The sequence below is a fragment of the Halichoerus grypus genome, chromosome 8, assembly GCF_964656455.1.
Source record: "Halichoerus grypus chromosome 8, mHalGry1.hap1.1, whole genome shotgun sequence".
NCBI classification, from domain to species: domain Eukaryota; kingdom Metazoa; phylum Chordata; class Mammalia; order Carnivora; family Phocidae; genus Halichoerus; species Halichoerus grypus.
Window position 1 is genome coordinate 35,664,827 of NC_135719.1, and position 18,301 is coordinate 35,683,127.

Genomic DNA, 18,301 nt, shown 5'->3' on the forward strand with positions numbered 1-18,301 from the left:
TGATTATATTGTAATCACCTAAGTCACTCAGTATCAAAAACAAGTTACATTATTATATGTGAACAAAATTATTTAAAACAGAAAATGCTTAAAGTTCAGGCATATAGAAGGTATAAAAAGAATGACATATAAAGTTAATTATAAATAATAGTTACAGATAATAGCTGAATCAAAATCAAAGTTTTGATTTGTCTAATTATTACTGGTATTAAAAACATAAATATATTTGGAGTGAATATGACTGAAAAGTTTAATGTGAAAGTTAAAAAAGGAACCAGAATGCCTATTTAAATGCTTCAAATTTGTGACTCATTGTTGTATTTATTATAAAGAAAACTCATGCAATTTTATATAGTTTTTTTTTTAAAATGAAAGAAAAAGTCCATGATTTTACTGAAATGTTTTAATACACTTGGGCACCCTGGGTGGCTCAGTGGGTTAAGCATCCAACTCTTGATTTCAGCTTGGGTCATCAGGGTCATCATGGAGCCTGCTTAAAATTCTCTCTGGCCCTCTGCCCCTCCCAGCCACCCCACCCCCGCCCCCGCTCATGCACACTCGCATGCGTTCTCTCTCTCTCTCTCTCTCAAAAAAAAAAAAAGTTTTAGTACAGCATTGGAAGATCTTAAAATCATATATCCTAAACCAATACAGCATTGAAAATGACATATTCCTGAATCTAGTTGACTTCTAAAAAAAGAAGGTTATAGTATATCCATAAGTTGATTAATATATTTATGTTAGAGACTGAGCAGCCCTGGTATATTCTTATTTCTCTGGCTCCCTTTTCTGGCTAGATATATGCCAAGTCTAGCCCATTCAGCAGAGTTGGACAGGATTAATGTATTTGGTGGTTTCCTAATGTTAATGAAAATGTCAATGTTTCCACAAGGGATGTGCAAGTTCTGGGATTAGGCTGCTCTTGAGGCCATCTGCATCATCTTTGTTGAACTCAACTTAAAGTTAAATTTTTCTTATTTTGTTTTGAAAACTCACATAAAAGAATAAACCACTTTTTCTAATTAATTTTCCTAATCCATTTTCAAGTGTAGAAACTCATCTAAGTACTCAGTTATAAATTAGTAACTGAAACTTGATCAACAACTATAGAATTTTGGTTGACACCTGTTTATCATAAGAATAACAAAAAAAGATCGACATGGAATTAATTCCAGCTTTTTGTTTTCGTTTTGTTTAAAAAAACAAACAAACAAAAAAAACACTTCACTGTCTTAATCACATAGCATGCTCCAATAGCTTAAATCAACAATTTCAATTTACTACTCAGAACTTGGGGTGCTCAATTAAAATACATTCATTGCTTACATACACACAAGAGACTTTTTCTCTTAGATCTAATATTATTTGACTAATAGACTGAGAGAGCTCAGTTTCAGTCTGCATATGGCACTGTATATGAGAAAGCAAAATAACTAATGTTATGTTCCTATCTTAAGAACCTCATACAAAAATCTGAAGTCGGAATAGCAACAAATCAAGAAATTTGAGGACGATTATTTTCTTTGCTTCATGAACACATTATATATCTTCAAACTAATTTTCAATTGGATTTCTTTAAATATAAGTGAATTCTCCAAGAGCATCAAAAATGTTATTTTTGATTCTGGCAAATATTTTACAGTACTTTATTTCATATGGAATGGAACATTGGTGTTTAGCTTTGTTCTCAAGAACCTAAGGGATGTTACTGAAGCAGGCAGCAGTTACGGGTAATCAAGTGTGTTTGTAAGTCCCCAGATGATTATTGTGCACTTTTTCTGGTGTGTCCTAAATATGAACCAAGAATCACCTACAGAATGTTTCTAAAAGAAATGCTAATTAGGATGAATTTCCCTCCCAAAATGAAACAGTAATAGCAATACTAGTCAAGCTTTAAAATACTTGTAAAAGGAGTAGATTTGAGTTGTATTGGACCTAACATGAAAGGCCTGTTTGCAGTTGCTGAGGAAATGGCATGTGTTTAGACCTGACAAATTAACTAGAGGCAAAAGGCAAATTTAAGATCAAAATGGTGTTTTATGTAAATCCAAGGAAAAACTTTGCAAGTTCCTTAAGATCATGGCATTGCAATAGCCACAAATTATTTACATTAAACAGAATTATAACCACAATTCTGAACCAATCCATTTTTTAAAGACTTCAAGACTGGCAAGTATTTTCATTTTTTCTCCCTCCCATAATGGTTGTAAAAGATTAAAACAAATGTTTTCAATTATACAGAATCTTTGAATTAACATTAATTTGTTTTCAAATGCATGTTGGTATCTATGTCATTAAAATAATAATGGCAATTGGTTTTCATACTGAACAAAATAAGCAGCTATTTGAAACTATAACATTAGGCCATGCTTTTTCATAAGTTTATGCTTATTCAGTATCAAAGTTCAAATCTAAAAATAAAATACGCCATCTATAGGTAATGGAGTAAAAACAAAATTTTGGAAGCTTTTAGAAAACTATTTTCTGATTGAGCACTACAGAGTATCCTAACTCTAAAAGAAATACATTTATTTCAAATACTGCAGCGTACTTCATGCATCTCAAAGATTATGAACTTAATTTGTGGTATGTATAATAGAAATTGGGCAAGTTAACACATACCGGAATTTTGTTGGCCGAAAGTATTAGAAAAATGGAATACTGGAACCTGAGAGAATTATATTTTACAAATTAAGAAACCAAGGCCCAAAGAGGTTAAGTGATCTCCCTGAAAACAGTTTGTTCCTAGACACCCTCACACAACACTAAAATTATTCTACATCCCAGTCAACTCCCTTTCTGCCTGCTGAGGTCTCCCTGTGGAGGAGAAATACCACAGAGAAGCAGTGGGACCTTGGGCCATAGAAAAGAAACCACAAAACATGTGAACACAGAGAGCAATGCTCTTCCAACTAGTTCTATGCAAAGACTTTACACAGGACTGAAGCGCATGGAACCAATTTCCATTTCCTCACTTCCACATGTCTCCTAGCTAAACCTGACGTACTGGGGAGTGTCCTTTGGTCAAGACTCCATGCTGGCCTCTCTCACCCACTTCCTCTTCGACAATAGCTATTATTCACAGCAGTCTCTCCAGGACTTCCTGGACAATCATAAGGCCTACCCTTGGTATTAATTTGCCACCTTTAGCAACAAAAACTCCCAAAGCACCTCAATGTAAACATGAATACAAAAAACAGTACTGAACTGAAGCTTCACTGTGTTTCATTACAGACCAAGTTAGAAACTGGACTTCTGAAAGAGACTCTCCTTTATCTGTCTCTCAGTAGCGAACTCTATTAGTGTTACGTTCAGATGCATTTCACACTTTCTCACCTCTCTCATTTTGGTCATCCGTGGTCCTTCCATATGCAATGACCTCTTTAACTACCCTCCTTTTTTGAGAGAATTCCTACTAAGTCCATCAGGATGGCATTTTCTCCCACAATCAGATGTGACTGTTTCTTTCTCAAATTCCCTTTGCTCTTTGTATATTTTTAGCACCTTTTATTTGAATCTGACTAATATGATAGTAATTTCCATGGTTATCTAATCCACTCTACCAAATTTAGGGTTTCTTACGACATTTTGTGTGTCCATATTCCACAAATCAAAGGAGCATTTTACAGAGTTTACTTCTTTATTAATGAAGTTGGGAAATATTCCGCATTTTGTTGCTGTAATATTTATTAAGTAATTAGAGTATCCAGGAATATGAATTCACGGGCTGTATCAGGAAAGGTGAGTTCTCAAAGTGCGGGCTCTGAAGCACCTCAGCATCTGATGGTAACTTGTGAGAAATGCAAATTCTTGGTCCCCACCCCAGACCTACTGAATTCAGAAACTCTAAGGGGCCCAACAGTGTAAAACCTGTACAATCGCCTTTTAACAGAATCTTCACGTGATTCTAATGCATGCTCAAGTTGGACAACCACTGGGTGAGGTTATGTTGCCGTAATAAAATTTCAATGGCTTTCAACATTTTTTTTTCTTGCTCATGTTACATGTCAAACAAGGGTTGGCAATGGCTCGTCTTATAGGTCATTTTTATTTCAGACGTTAGGGTGAGGAAGAAGCATCTATCAGATCTGCTGGTTGTCAGAGCAGAGAAGAAAAGAGAATATAGGACACTATGTTCTGACTCAAAACTTCTGCTCATAAGTAAACATAAATCATTTCCACTCTTATTTTATTAGTCAAGGCAAAGCTAAGGCCTGGCATGAGGCCAATAGGATAGGGAGGAACAGCAAAGGTTTCTGAACAATAACACAGTCTACCATACGGGCCAGGTATATTATTCTTGAAGATCAATTGTATTTGTTTATTACATTTAAGGAAATTCAAAGCACAATTCCTCCTTTCCTCCCAAATCCTACCATCATTTAGTTTTTTTCACAGTAACTTTAATATCTCACTTTAAATAATCCTAAAATCTTTTGGTATTGGTTTCAGAAAAAGGCTTATCTAAAACATACTAATTAGTATTTTACATATATGCATAAACGTGTGTGTGTGTATGTGTTCTAGGCTCCATTTTTTCCTATTTATTAAAGCATTCAGGAAGTTAACATTGTTCAATTATGTATCCCAAGTGCCTACAGCAATGCATAACATATTAGTCACTCAAAAGACATATGTTGAAAGAGAGAAATTTTTATCTGTGTAGTAACTGATAACATCACACTTCATATATTTCTAATTGGGTACCAACTTTTTTGGATTCTTTTTTTTAACAGCAATTCTAGAGTTTGGGGGTTTTTCACATTCAGTTTCTAAAGAAATTTGTGTATATTTTTTGAGAAACTTTTTAAAAAAGATTTTATTTATTTTGAGAGAAAGAGAGAGAGAGAGCATGAGCAATGGAGAGGGGCAGAGGGGGAGGGAGAAGCAGACTCCCCGCTGAGGAGGGAGCCTGACCTGGGGCTCGATTCCATGACTCCAGGATCAACACCTGAGCCAAAGGCAGATGCATAGCTGACTGAGCCACCCAGGTGCCCAGAAATTTGTATATGTTTAAATTAGCTACCCTGACACTTATTAACAACTTCCAATGATTGTCCTTAATATCAATTTGTATTAATTTTTTATACTGATAATTTGGCATGAATTTATATAGACATAAATATGCATAAGTAAGTCTAAAATATGAGTTGCTCATCTTTTTTTAATGTTTTTTTTTTTTAAGTAGGCTCAATACCCAACATGGGGTTTGAAATCATGACCCTGAGATCAAGAGTTGCATGCTCTATAGATTGAACCAGCCAGGTCCCCCTAGAGCTATTTTAAATACCTCAAATGCAATGTAAGTGACTGTAATGTAAAACTATCAAGTCTAAAAGGCAGGACTGGGACGCTGATATAGTTAGCTTGTTAATTGACTAGGATCTGTACCTGAGTAAAAAAAGTAAGACCATAAAGTTTGTAGATTGGGGCATTATTCACACTCATTCATCATTCATTCACTTATTCACACATTCAATATTTCACAAATATTTACTCTGAGTTGACTATGTACCAGGCAGGTTGCCAAGTGCTGGGAATAGCTATTTTCCCTGTTTTCCAGAAGTTCACCATCCAGTGGGGTATACATATAAGTGAAAAGTGCTACAATATTACAGAAAGTGTATCAATATAAGGGACACAGTGTTTATAGGAGCACAAAGGAAGGGTGCCTGACCTTGGCTTTGTCATGGAAGGCTAGCCAGAAAAATGACATATTTAAGGTGGTATGTAAAGGAAGAAGGGGAAGAAGAAAGCAGGGAGAGACAGTATCTATAAGATTTAGAGAAAAGAGAACATTGAGTATTTTGGGAACTGAGGAAGTTTAATGTAACTGGAGCCTGGAGACAAGGAAGCAGAGTGGAGGGAGACTGGCACAGGCCAGACCACCCCAAATTGAGTTTGAAATTTACCTATAAGGCAAAAGGCCCTATGCTCCACAAGAATGACATGACCAGATTTGTGTTTAACAATGATATTCCAAGTGGAGTTTTCAGGACCTACTACTGAATCTCATCTCATTATTTACTTCTAAATTAATCTAATTTAGTAATATTTGTTTAAACTTTGTAACATGTCAACTTACAAACTGAATTCTGTTGAAAGCAACAGATATTAAAGCCATCTAAAAACTTATATTGTTCTTTAAGATAATAGATTAAACCACACATCAACTTTAAGACAGATTTTTAATATCTTTTGATAGATTAACAAATTAGTTTAAAAATAATAACTCCTTTCAAAACCACAACTAAATACAGACATAAAGTATGAAACTTAATGACACTATAAAATCAAGGTCATGGGGCACCTGGGTGGCTCAGTCAGTTGCGCGTCTGCCTTCGGCTCAGGTCATGATCCCAGAGTCCTGGGATCGAGCCTCGCATCGGGCTCTGTGCTTAGCAGGGAGCCTGCTTCTCCCTCTCCCTCTGCCTGCCTGTCTGCCTGCTTGTGATCTCTTTCTCTCTCTCTCTGTCAAATAAATAAATAAAATCTTTAAAAAAATAAATAAATAAAATCAAGGTCATTAACACTAGCTGTTGCAGTAAACAAGCCAAAAAATCTCAGTGCTTTAACATAATGAAGACCGATTACTTGCTTGTCACCATCCAAGTAGGAATTCATCTAGACTGTCTCTGCCTCAGAGAGTAACCTCATTTCTGGCAACCATAATGGAGTTCTAGATATTGCTCTGTGTGTATATGATTAATAAAGTCACATCATTTATTGTGGGAACAGGGAAGGATGATGAAAACTAAGACTACCAATGAGTCATTTCAGACGAAGTTATATACTTTTGTGTAACTAACACCATATCCAGAGAACTATGAAGCAATCCTTATTCTTCTACACATTCATTTGTTTGTCCCACAATTATTAAGCACTGAGGCAGCAGAGTTAAAAGGGGAGGGCTACAGAATCAGACAAGCAAGTTGTATAAATCCTGTGTCTGTTTACAGGTAAAATGCAAAAAATAGCACCAACTTCATATAATTATTATACTAAGTGCTCAATATCACCTATTACTACTGCTTCTGTTATTACTGTGAAGTTACAAACTACAAAGGTGAGTGTATGGTAGTTCCTGTCCTCAGTAGTGGGAGGACTATAAAGAAAATGTAATAATCCCTACCCATGTCAAACTCATCAGCTTAAACCCTAAGTTGAAAGATCGAGCCACGAATAGCAAGAGGAAATTGGACAGCATCTGCCAGGACATTAACACCATTATCTAAAAGGTCCAACATTACAGCCCTCCCTCCAAAGATACAAAGATATAATCACGTTATAACCTAATTATTTACAAATCTGGGACAATACATATGACATAAACTGTCAAATGAAAAGTTGACTGGACCTGGAAAGGATTCCACAGACATATGAATGCGTAAACTGTGGCATATAAGGGAACATTACTCAGCAGTGAAAAAAAACGAACTGGTGATATACTCAACAGAACAGATGAATCTCAAAAAAATGTGGAGGAGAAGCCAGACCCAACACTGTATACTGTGTGATTCTACTTATATGAAATTCTAGGGAAAGAATCTCATTTATAGTGACAGGAAGCAGATCGGCATTTCCCTGGTACCAGGGATGGGGTAAGGGTAGGAAGTGACTGCAAAACTGAATGCACAAGAGAACTTGTAGAGACTAATGATTAAATCACTTGACCTCAGAGGGCTTCCGTTTCCTCAAATGTAAAATCACATAGTATGACTTCCCGTAAGAGCACTGCTGTAGGACATAGAGTTAGGTCTGAAACAGAGAAGGTGCTCAATACATTGTTACTGCCTGGGGTTCTGTTGGTGGTCTTTTGGGAGGAGACGGGGAAAGCGCCAGAGGGTTTGAGCATCGTAACACATAGCTTTCTAAACACAGGATTAAATGCCTGCAATTAAAGAGTTATAAAAATCTCAAAACTACTCACTGAACACAGAATTTATCATCCTTTAGGCATTATAATTTTAAGATGACAAAACCAGCAAATCAACCTCAGGGAGGGAAATGAGTGACAAAAGACAGAAAAGATGGAGCACTAGGGGAGGGTGTGGAGGAGAAGGGGCTCCTGAAGTCTTCTTAATCCCTTCTAAGAGGATCTCATGGGAAATCCTAAGTTTGATGGCTCTTACCAGCCTTAGAACTCCACTTCTGCAAATATTTTGGGGGGATTGAGTTGAGTAATGGAGGGAAGAAAAAGGGACTGTTTGCAGGGATACCCTGATATTTTTTGAGAAACTTTAGAAAGGGATGTTTTACTTTCCCCCAAGCTTTATTAAAAGTAAAATTCTACACAGATAAAAAACTAAAATAAAAAGGTTTTAATTCATCAAACTACTTGGAAAAATGAAGTTTTTTTTTTAACACACACACAAAACACAATGAATTTATATGCAAACAGTCTTCTTTACCTCAAAAACAAAAACCAACCCTATCTGACCAGCCTGAATGAGTAACAAGCAGTTTTGCAACACAGTTCAGTAAACAAACAGTAAAGCCATCTGGAAGGTATTTCTGAGATATCAATCATGTGGCATTGATAATTTAGAAATGCAAGAGAAAGGAAAGACAGCTATTCTTACTTGAGCAGTGTTTCACTTACTGGAGCCAACAACATTAATGACTTAGAATGGTCTTAAGGTTATCATGAATTTCGACAGAAATGACTGGTTCATCTACAAATAGGTCGAGAGATATATATGTTCTGCTATAGTGAGAGGTTAACTCTTTTCTTTCTAGTGAACATTCTTCTCCCAGTTTAGACTCCATAATTAATTTATGATAAGCCAGAGTCTGAGATTCTCATTTTTAGTTCTGGTTCTTTGACTAAACAGTTACAAAACCTTAAACAGAAACATACTGAGATTCTCAGCCTTAGTTTCTCCAAGTATAAAATGAAAGGACTGAATTGAACGGTCCTTCAGATTCTGCAAAACTTAAAAATTCTGATGCAAATTATCCACAAATTTTTATGATTTGCTCAAACCTGATACAGTCCCAGTTTGATTCTAGGTTTTGAAGTAAAACCAAAGTAAAAAATCAAATCAATACCAAATTTGTATGAGGTGCACTGGAACATATTCTAGAGACCACTGAAGATACCTTCTTTGTTCTAAGTAGAAAAAATATTGTATAATTAACACTCTACCCAAAGTAAAAAAACTTCTAATACCAACTAAATAGTCAAATGGTCAAAATCATATTTTACCTTCAAGGGCTTATCTATTTCTGTATTAGTCCATCATATTTCCATATGTGGAAATTATCTGAGCTCTGTTGAATTAAGTACTATAGCAAATAACCAGGGTATACCGCTTACAGTACCATCTACATTTTTTATAAGCTGACTTTCTGCAACATACTCTTGCTTTTACCAGTTTTGAAAGGTGAAACATTCATGTGCAACATTTTACAGGAAAATATTGTAGAGTATTTAATGTGTATATAATCTAATATTTAGCAAGAAAATATCTCAGAACATTTAACAAACCTCCACTGGGAAATGTTTAAGAATATATTAAAAAGCTGACAAGATTTATATACACACACAGTTTTAGGATTACCTATGTTCTGCTTTAAAGATGGCAAAACTGATGTATGGGCACACCTAAGTAATTCTAATTACATCTTAATTCCCTCCTAAATACCATCCTAGCTAATGTCTGTTCCTTATAGTTTTTTTATTTTCCTTCGCATATGTAAACTGAGATGCTGGGGAGTCAAAAGCAGTAACAGTATTTAAAAATGCAGAAAGTACTTTCTTTTCAGTGCTACATGATTAGGGGGCCCTGTGGAGCTTGGTAGTAGGGGAAAATGGGAGGAAAACTTTAAAATCCAAATTAGCTTGGCTTTTCTCACTATGAGACTCTAACTTGGTGAAAAATGTATTTTGTCTTCCAACAAGTTTGTATGTGTGGGCTATATTTTAGGTTTTCAGTATCCTGCCAGACAAATACTTAATACACAGAGTGGTTTTTTTTTTTTTTAAATTTTTGGTAACAGTATATCAACACTCCACATTCTTAGAGTTAGTCCAGTACCCTTTCCTAGAACATATAGTCACCCAACAGCCAAGTGGCTAATAGGCAGGCTTTGGCCTTAAGGAGCCTGTATCGGTTGCTAGAACTTAAAGATGGGAATTTACTTTGACTTCAAGCCATGCCTTGTTCTGCATCTCATTTTTGTAGAAGAAAGGGAAGGAAATTCAAGCTTCAGAGGCAAAATTCCAAGAGGCTAAAGAGGAGGGAGAATTAAGTGAAAGTACAAAAGACAATCACACAGTAGGATAAAAGAATTATAATATTCTGGTATTTAGTTTGAAATAAAATTACCCAATGTAATAATAACACTTCACATAACTTTCTTTTTTAAGTAGAAAAATTGTAGAGGTCTGAACGTGGAGATAAGAGCTTCTCAAATATTCATTCATGTAAATGAAAGAGAAAATGAAGAAGAAAGAGGTTAAGGGTTATTTGTTCTAGAAATACAACAGATGCCTCTTTTCTCCTTAAGGGAAAAAAGATTTCTTTAGAAACCTGTGCACTTAGAAATCATATTTTATAAATGTCTTGTCCGGCCTTCTTTAGTATGAGAACATGGACTTGAAAATACGGTATTTCTTTCTCAAGAGTCCATTCATTCCTGCCACAAATTCTACACTGGAGTCCATAGAGCACATTTGCCATAAGACTTCGAAAGCACAAAGTATCCGGCATCTTTTGGCTGTTCCAAAAACGAAGTCAGCAAGTCAGGAGGGAAGAATGGATTGGTGGAACCTAAGAGACATGTATGGGGTAGAACACGAGGGAGCTAATAAGCAGAAAAGCATGGACAGAGAGGAAAGCTTTGAGGGAAGCACGCAGATTGTTATAAGCCACATTTGTGAAGACATTTCAAGTGAGTCTGGAGTTAGCCCTGAAAGGCACAGCATAATTCACAAATTTACAATTACCATTTTAGCTTTGCCTACCCGTAACGGAAGTAGCTGGCTGAAGAGTGAGAGCCAGGTCCTAAGGGAATGTGGGAAAGAAAACCAGACACTGAGAGGGTTTCACTTTGAGTGTTGAGCAGCTTTCAGACCTGAAAGTTCTGTTGGCATTTTTAGCTCGGGAAAGGAAGGCCTTCTGAATTACCACCACCCTCCTTCCACCCACTCTAAAGACCGGTCTAGAGATCTATGTTTCCCAAAACAGTACAAAATTCATTTCATAAATATCGTATCTGGTATCCTTGTTTAAAAACACTCAAATTTCATTTAGTTTCACTAGTACACTGGAGACCAACTCTATCTACATTGTTAGCATAGAACTCAAGCACCCAAAGTAAATAGTGCTTACCAAACAATGGTCTGGGGTGGGGGGGAATGCAGATAAACAATAAGGAGAGACTTGAATTACTTGAAAGCAAGTTACTTAATGGCCTGGCCCGAAGTTCCTTTCTCTATAAGATAGGAGGAAAAAACAAAACTCCCTTAAAAAATTGTAGTGAACATGAAATAAAATGAGGTAACATAAAATCATCTATCAAGAGCAGTGCCTGGCACATGATAAGTATTCAGTATGTGTTGGGTTCTCCCTTCACCTAGGGTCTTGTATTCTTCAATATGTGGTGCTCTCCCTTCCCCCACTCTTGGTATTTGGAACTTTTCTCTCAATCTATGATCTCAGCTATTAAAAATCTACATGCAAATCCCAAGTGATGCTTTCATTTTGTGAGCAATAAGATATTTGCTCTATTTTTCCTTTATAACCATAGTTTCTTAGAAGGACTAAAGATCGTGGAAACACAAATATCAATGGATGAGAGAAAGAGAAGACCTAAAATAATAATAGGAGTAAATAGCAAGGAATAAAGGACACTAGGAAAGGACAGTACCCTTGAAGTCGAATGCTGTCAAGAAGGTTAAAAGGAAAATATTTCCGAATAAGAACATGGGTAAGTGGTAACAATATTTACATAATGTTTTATTTGAGCCTCATAATATCCATTTTACAGATAAAAAGATTGAGGTTTAGGAAGACAATTGTCTTGTCTAGGATTGTTAAGTTAGTAAGTTATTAGATGAGGAACCAGAATTAGAATCTAAGACTTTTCACTCTAAATCCTATATTCATTCATTCTATTATCCATTCTAGACCTAATGAAGACAGAACTCAAACTCTGAGAAGTCAAAAGTTTTGGATGGAAAAATGCGATCACTAGATAAAATCAATAAATGTGAGGTTTTTAACAATAAAATGATGAGGAAAGGCATGATAACAGCTTACCAGGTAGAAAGATCCAACTTCAGAAATGAGAAAATTTAGGCATAATAAAAAGTTTAAAGGTGAAATTCTCCAAAGCGAAGAAGTTTGGTTTATGCCCTGAGAAACAGAAAGGATTTTCCAAGAGCTCTACATTCCAAAGTAACATACTGTAAAAGTCCTCAATAGAGACAGCAATATCATAACAATCAAAAATAAAATGACGGCTCCATAGTCAATCAGGACATCAATCAGAATCACCACAATGCTGGGAACAGAAGGATCCATAGAGATCATCTCTAGTCTTATATCTGCTAAAGTATCACTGTCCAACAGAAATATAATGCAAGCTATGTGTATATAATTTTAAATCTGCTAATGGCCATATATTAAAAAGAAAAGTGAAAGATGAGAAATTAATTTCAATAATATATTTTACATAACCCAATATATCTAAGATATATCATATCAACAAATAATCAACATAAAAGAATTATTAGTGAGATATTTACACCTTTTTCTGCACTAAGTCTTCAAAATCTAGTGTGTGCTTTATACTTATAGCACACTAAATTTGGACTAGCCCCATTTCAAGTGCTCAAGAGCTGTATGTGGCTGGTGGCTACCATACAGAACAATGAACTTCTACATAATCACAAAAGTAACGACAGCCTGCATATGTTAAGTGACTTTCTAAAGATTAAAATTAATACTGTGATAATAGAATGTGAGATACAACTTTCTTCTCTTCATTGATATTAGAACCATGAAAACCTCATAGAAATCCATACTAAGTTAATGTGACCATACGGTAGTTCACGGGGTGGTTATTGATCAATTGAACCCAGTAAGATTATGATTACAGACATATATTTTTAGTGCTGGTATATAATTTTCAAGGGGGGCTTTTCTTCTAAGGATTATAGTCAACAAGGAAACAATCACAAATGACCTTTCTAAAAAGTAAGCTGATAAGTAACCTGATATAGTGTCATGAGAAGTATATTATAACTGGGACTTCACATAAAAACAGAATTGAGATTTTTACAGATGCTCTCTCAGGTATGTATGATCTGAATATGATAAAACTGAAAGCTTATCTAAAAAAAACCAACAACTTTTGAAAGTCAACAGAAATCTGTAGTCTTAAGAATAATGATGGCCAATACCTTTCCAGAAAATGTTATTGTGTAGAACTTTTAACATTTGTAGCATTATGAAGGAAGATATGCAACTCTGCTTTAATAATAAACAGAAGAGTCTGACAAGTCATGTAAGTCAAAACTATATGTTTGAAACTGCTTACATTTTGGTGAAAAAAATAAGAAGGCAAGAATTCATGCAAAAAATTCGGGTATGATAAATCATATGGTAAATATGAATAGAAGTTTGTCTCTTCACATTATTAGAGGTTATAATTTCTGAATCAGAAGCACTAAGGAAATGTTCTTTTGATATATACTGTGGCACTTTTCTTGGAGTGAATTCTGATTTGATTAATTGAAATTAGAAAAGCACAAGTAATTTAAAAAAACCCTTCCTTCCTTAAAACTAGCCATTTTTTGGCTGGGTGATAGACATTGGGGAGGGTATGTGCTATGGTGAGTGCTGTGAATTGTGTAAGACTGTTGAATCACAGACCTGTACCTCTGAAACAAATAATACATTACATGTTAAAAAAAAGAAGAAGATAGTAGGAAGGGAAAAATGAAGGGGGGAAAATCAGAGGGGGAGACGAACCATGAGAGACTATGGACTCTGAGAAACAAACTGAGGGTTCAAGAGGGGAGGGGGGTGGAGGGATGGGTTAGCCTGGTGATGGGTATTAAAGAGGGCACGTACTGAATGGAGCACTGGGTGTTATATGCAAACAATGAATCATGGAACACTACATCAAAAACTAATGACATAATGGTGATTAACATAACATAACAAAATAAAAAACTAGCCATTTTTACAAGCAAATTTTGGAATCTATAATTCTATCAGTGTAACAAATTGAAGCTTAAATACCGATTTTTAACATGAAAATCTAAGTAAAATTCTTCGAAACTTAGAAAAACAAAGAATTTAAACTGCTTAAGAAAGACTAGGAAAGGGGGGCCTGGGTGGCTCTGTTGTTAAGCATCTGCCTTTGGCTCAAGTCATGGTCCCAGGGTCCTGGGATCGAGCCCCACATCGGTCTCCCTGCTCGGCGGGAAGCCTGTTTCTCCCTCTCCCACTCCCCTTCCTTGTGTTCCCTCTCTCGCTGTGTCTCTCTCTCTGTCAAATAAATAAAATCTTAAAAAAAAAAAAAAAGAAAGACTAGGAGAGGCATCTAACCAGAACTGCCTTTTCAATCTAGATGCTCTATGAAACCTAGACTTCTAAGAGAAAAACCTCAAACAGCTGGAATCCAGCTTAGATACACAAAATAAATCATTTCTGACTGAAAATTCACTCTCAAAAGCTCTAATCAGGTTTCCACAAGCAACAAAACAAAACAAAGAACATCAATAACACTAGTAAACTGGGTTTACTAATTGTGCAGCAACAAAAAAAACACAATAGAAAAGAGGAGACAGAAAAGAATTCCTTGTTAAATCCATGATCATCCATCCAGTACCTTTGACCCTTAAGGTCAGAATTTGTTCCTAATACACTCTTGAAATAAAGATGTAGAAGGTTTTCTCATTCTAATTCAAATCCTCAGGTCACTTATTGAAAACTTAAGTCATCTAAAATGTGATAGTTGATAGAGTGTGTATAAATGACAAAGTCATATAAATATTCATACTTAGACCATCTTTAGAAAAAAGTAGGTGTACTTAATCTCCCCTGAAAATAAATAAGACTTTACTATAGCTACCCTGTATTCCAAAGCACACTGTCTTACAGGGAAATAAGAATATGGATCATGACATTTAGTTTCATATATTGTTTTTTTAAATGTATATCATGCAAAATATTCTCTACTTTCATGAAAACTTTTTATGTATTACCAAAAGCAATAAAGAGATCCAAGCTGTAAATAAAACAAGAAATAAACTTAAGTAACGATCAGAAGCTTACTACTACCTTCAGTTGGGGGGGGGGAAACAAAACTTTTCCAATGAAATGTTTTTCCTCCAAAATACTTTGTTTTTCTTTTTCTGTATAATAAAACTCCCATAACTCCATGTGAAATCAGACATAGCATGTCTTCCACTCTTTAAAGGGGTGTGGACAAGAGAGAGGGAGAATTAGAAAGGAACTTCCCTCTGATCATTTAGAACTCTCTCAGTTCAATAATCAATCTTCTCTTACATACCTAAATAAATGACACAAAGTGATAATTTTTTCATCCACTCCCTTCCCATGTAGGGACAAGAAGCCCAATTAAAAAACACTGCTTAGCAATGTCCACAATAGCTAAACTATGGAAAGAGCCAAGATGTCCATCAACAGATGAATGGATAAAGAAGATGTGGTATATACACACACACACACACACACACACACACACACACACACACACACACACAATGGAATATTATGCAGCCATCAAAAGGAATGAAATCTTGCCATTTGCAACAACGTGGATGGAACTGGAAGGTATTATGCTGAGTGAAACAAGTCAATCAGAGAAAGACATGTATCGTATGACCTCACTGATATGAGGAATTCTTAATCTCAGGAAACAAACTGAGGGTTGCTGGAGTGGTGGGGGGTGGGAGGGATGGGGCGGCTGGGTGATAGACATTGGGGAGGGTATGTGCTATGGTGAGTGCTGTGAAGTGTGTAAGACTGTTGAATCACAGACCTGTACCTCCGAAACAAATAACACAATATATGTTAAAAAAAAAAAAAAAAAAGAAGAAGATAGCAGGAAGGGAAAAATGAAGAGGGGGAAATCGGAGGGTGGACGAACCATGAGAGACAATGGACTCTGAGAAACAAACTGAGGGTTCTAGAGGGGAGGGGGGTAGGAGGATGGGTTAGCCTGGTGTTGGGTATTAAAGAGGGCATGTGTTGAATGGAGCACTGGGTATTAACCACACACAATGAATCATGGAACACTACATCAAAAACTAATGATGTAATGTATGGTGATTAACATAACAGTACAAAAAAAAAGTACTGCTTTTTATTAACCTGTTAATAACATATTTTATGTGAATATATAATCAGACTTCACTAGTCACTTTATGGAAGAGTTTTACTCTAAAGGAAAACTACAGCAATATGACTTGTGCCCGCCACAATTTGCTTTTTGTGTTACTCTCACCATATGCTATGAGTGCCCCCAAAATCCCCATTCTACTCTTTTTCCAATCCTTCTCCTCACCTGTGTCTGTTATTTAAATTTTCAGTCCAGGGCACCTGGGTGGCTCAGTCAGTTAAGCATCTGCCTTCGGCTCAGGTCATGATCCCAGGGTCCTGGGATGGAGCTCCAGCATTGGGTTCCCAGCTCAGTGGAGAGTCCGCTTCTCCCTTTCCCTCCGCCCCTCCCCCACTCATGCTCCCACTCTCTCCCTTTCCCTCCATCTCTGGCCCTCCCAAATAGATAAATATTTTTAAAAAAATGAATTTTCAGTCCAAAATGTTCTGATAAAATTAGTGTAAAAGACCAGTAGGAAAGGATGTGGATACCAAGGATGGTGTCTCGCAGGCTGCTGGATACTTACCCAATATCCATTCTCCCTTTCTACGTAACAGAAATCATTGTCTAGTTATGCTGTTATCCAGAACAAAAGACCACAATTCCCAGCCTGTATGGCCATATGACTGAATTCTAAATAATGAAATGAGAGCAAAAGTATTAGTGGGGCTTTGTTTAAAGAAAGCTGAATCTGATAGAAGTGGTCCATTTTTTTCTTTTTTCACTATTCATCTCCCTTCTGGCCTGTAAGACAGACACAGTGGCTGGAGTTCCAGCTGCCATCCTAGTATAGGAAGTGATCTCAGGAATGAAATACACTCACAAGGCTGATGAAACAGATAGTGGGTCCAGACACAATGACTATGGCGTTGCCATATCAGCCCTGCACTGCCCACCTCGTGTCCTCTTTTATGTAAGAAATAAATTTCTCTCACAAAGTTTAAGCCACTGTATTTTGGGTTCTTCAGTCTTAAACACTGAATCCTAAGTAATCCACAGGGACTAAAAAATAAGAAAGAAAATGTAAAAGTTTTATTTTTTCATGGGCCATATTCTTCACATAAAGTGATTTAGCATAATGGTTAATATCACAGACTGGATTCAAACAGCTGGGTCCAGGTCCTGGCTCTGCCACTTACCAACAGGTTAGTTTATCCTCTCTGTACCTCAGTTTACCCATCTGTAAAAGTGGGATGATGATAATAATGGGACTACCCCCATAGGATTGTTTTGAGTATCAATTAATACATGTAAAGTACTTTAACAACACTTGGCACAATATAAGTGTTATATCTATGTTAGCTACATGATTACCTCTGTAGATACTTTTAATAACAACAAATAGCCTTGATTATAAATTTATATTTCAATACTAAATGGATTTGAGGAAATTGCTCAACACAAGGAGATTTTCTCAAACATATACCAAGTCCAACACTGGAAGATGGGTGCAGCCAAATATATCTGCTTAGTAAGAGAAGATTTATTTCACTGGGAAATTTTTAAAAAGTATTTCCAAGAAAGGATAATGACATCATTCAATGAGAAAACAATTTTTTAATTTTACCACTTAGTAGGTTAAATGAATCATTAAAGAAAAAGCAATTTTTATTGTATCTTGGTAATTTATAAGCATGATCATATGATCATTAACTCAAAGAATATTAAACCTAGAAGCATTTTCTTTAAACAGCATGAGGCACTGAGGAAAATTTAATTCCAACAGGTGCATAATCAGTTTACCACATTTACAAATAGAATACTACAGTCCTTAAACAGTAGATATTTCATTTGATTTATAAATTTTGCACTGACATCACCCATCGTTCTGATAATTTCTCTTACCCATCCTAGTACTCTTGACCTCATCTCTTTAATGGTGAGATTATTAAAGTCCATCTGTATAGGCATACTCCATTCCAAACACCAATACACATGA

The 18,301-nt window shown here is 35.9% G+C and overlaps 1 protein-coding gene across 1 annotated transcript in view; it reads right to left on the reverse strand.

Moving 5' to 3' along the window:
• The window catches only part of LOC118547424 (transmembrane protein 135-like), a 76,529-nt gene that overhangs the window by 21,474 nt on the left and 36,754 nt on the right, over window positions 1-18,301 (reverse strand). The gene's annotated exons all lie outside the window — the stretch shown is intronic.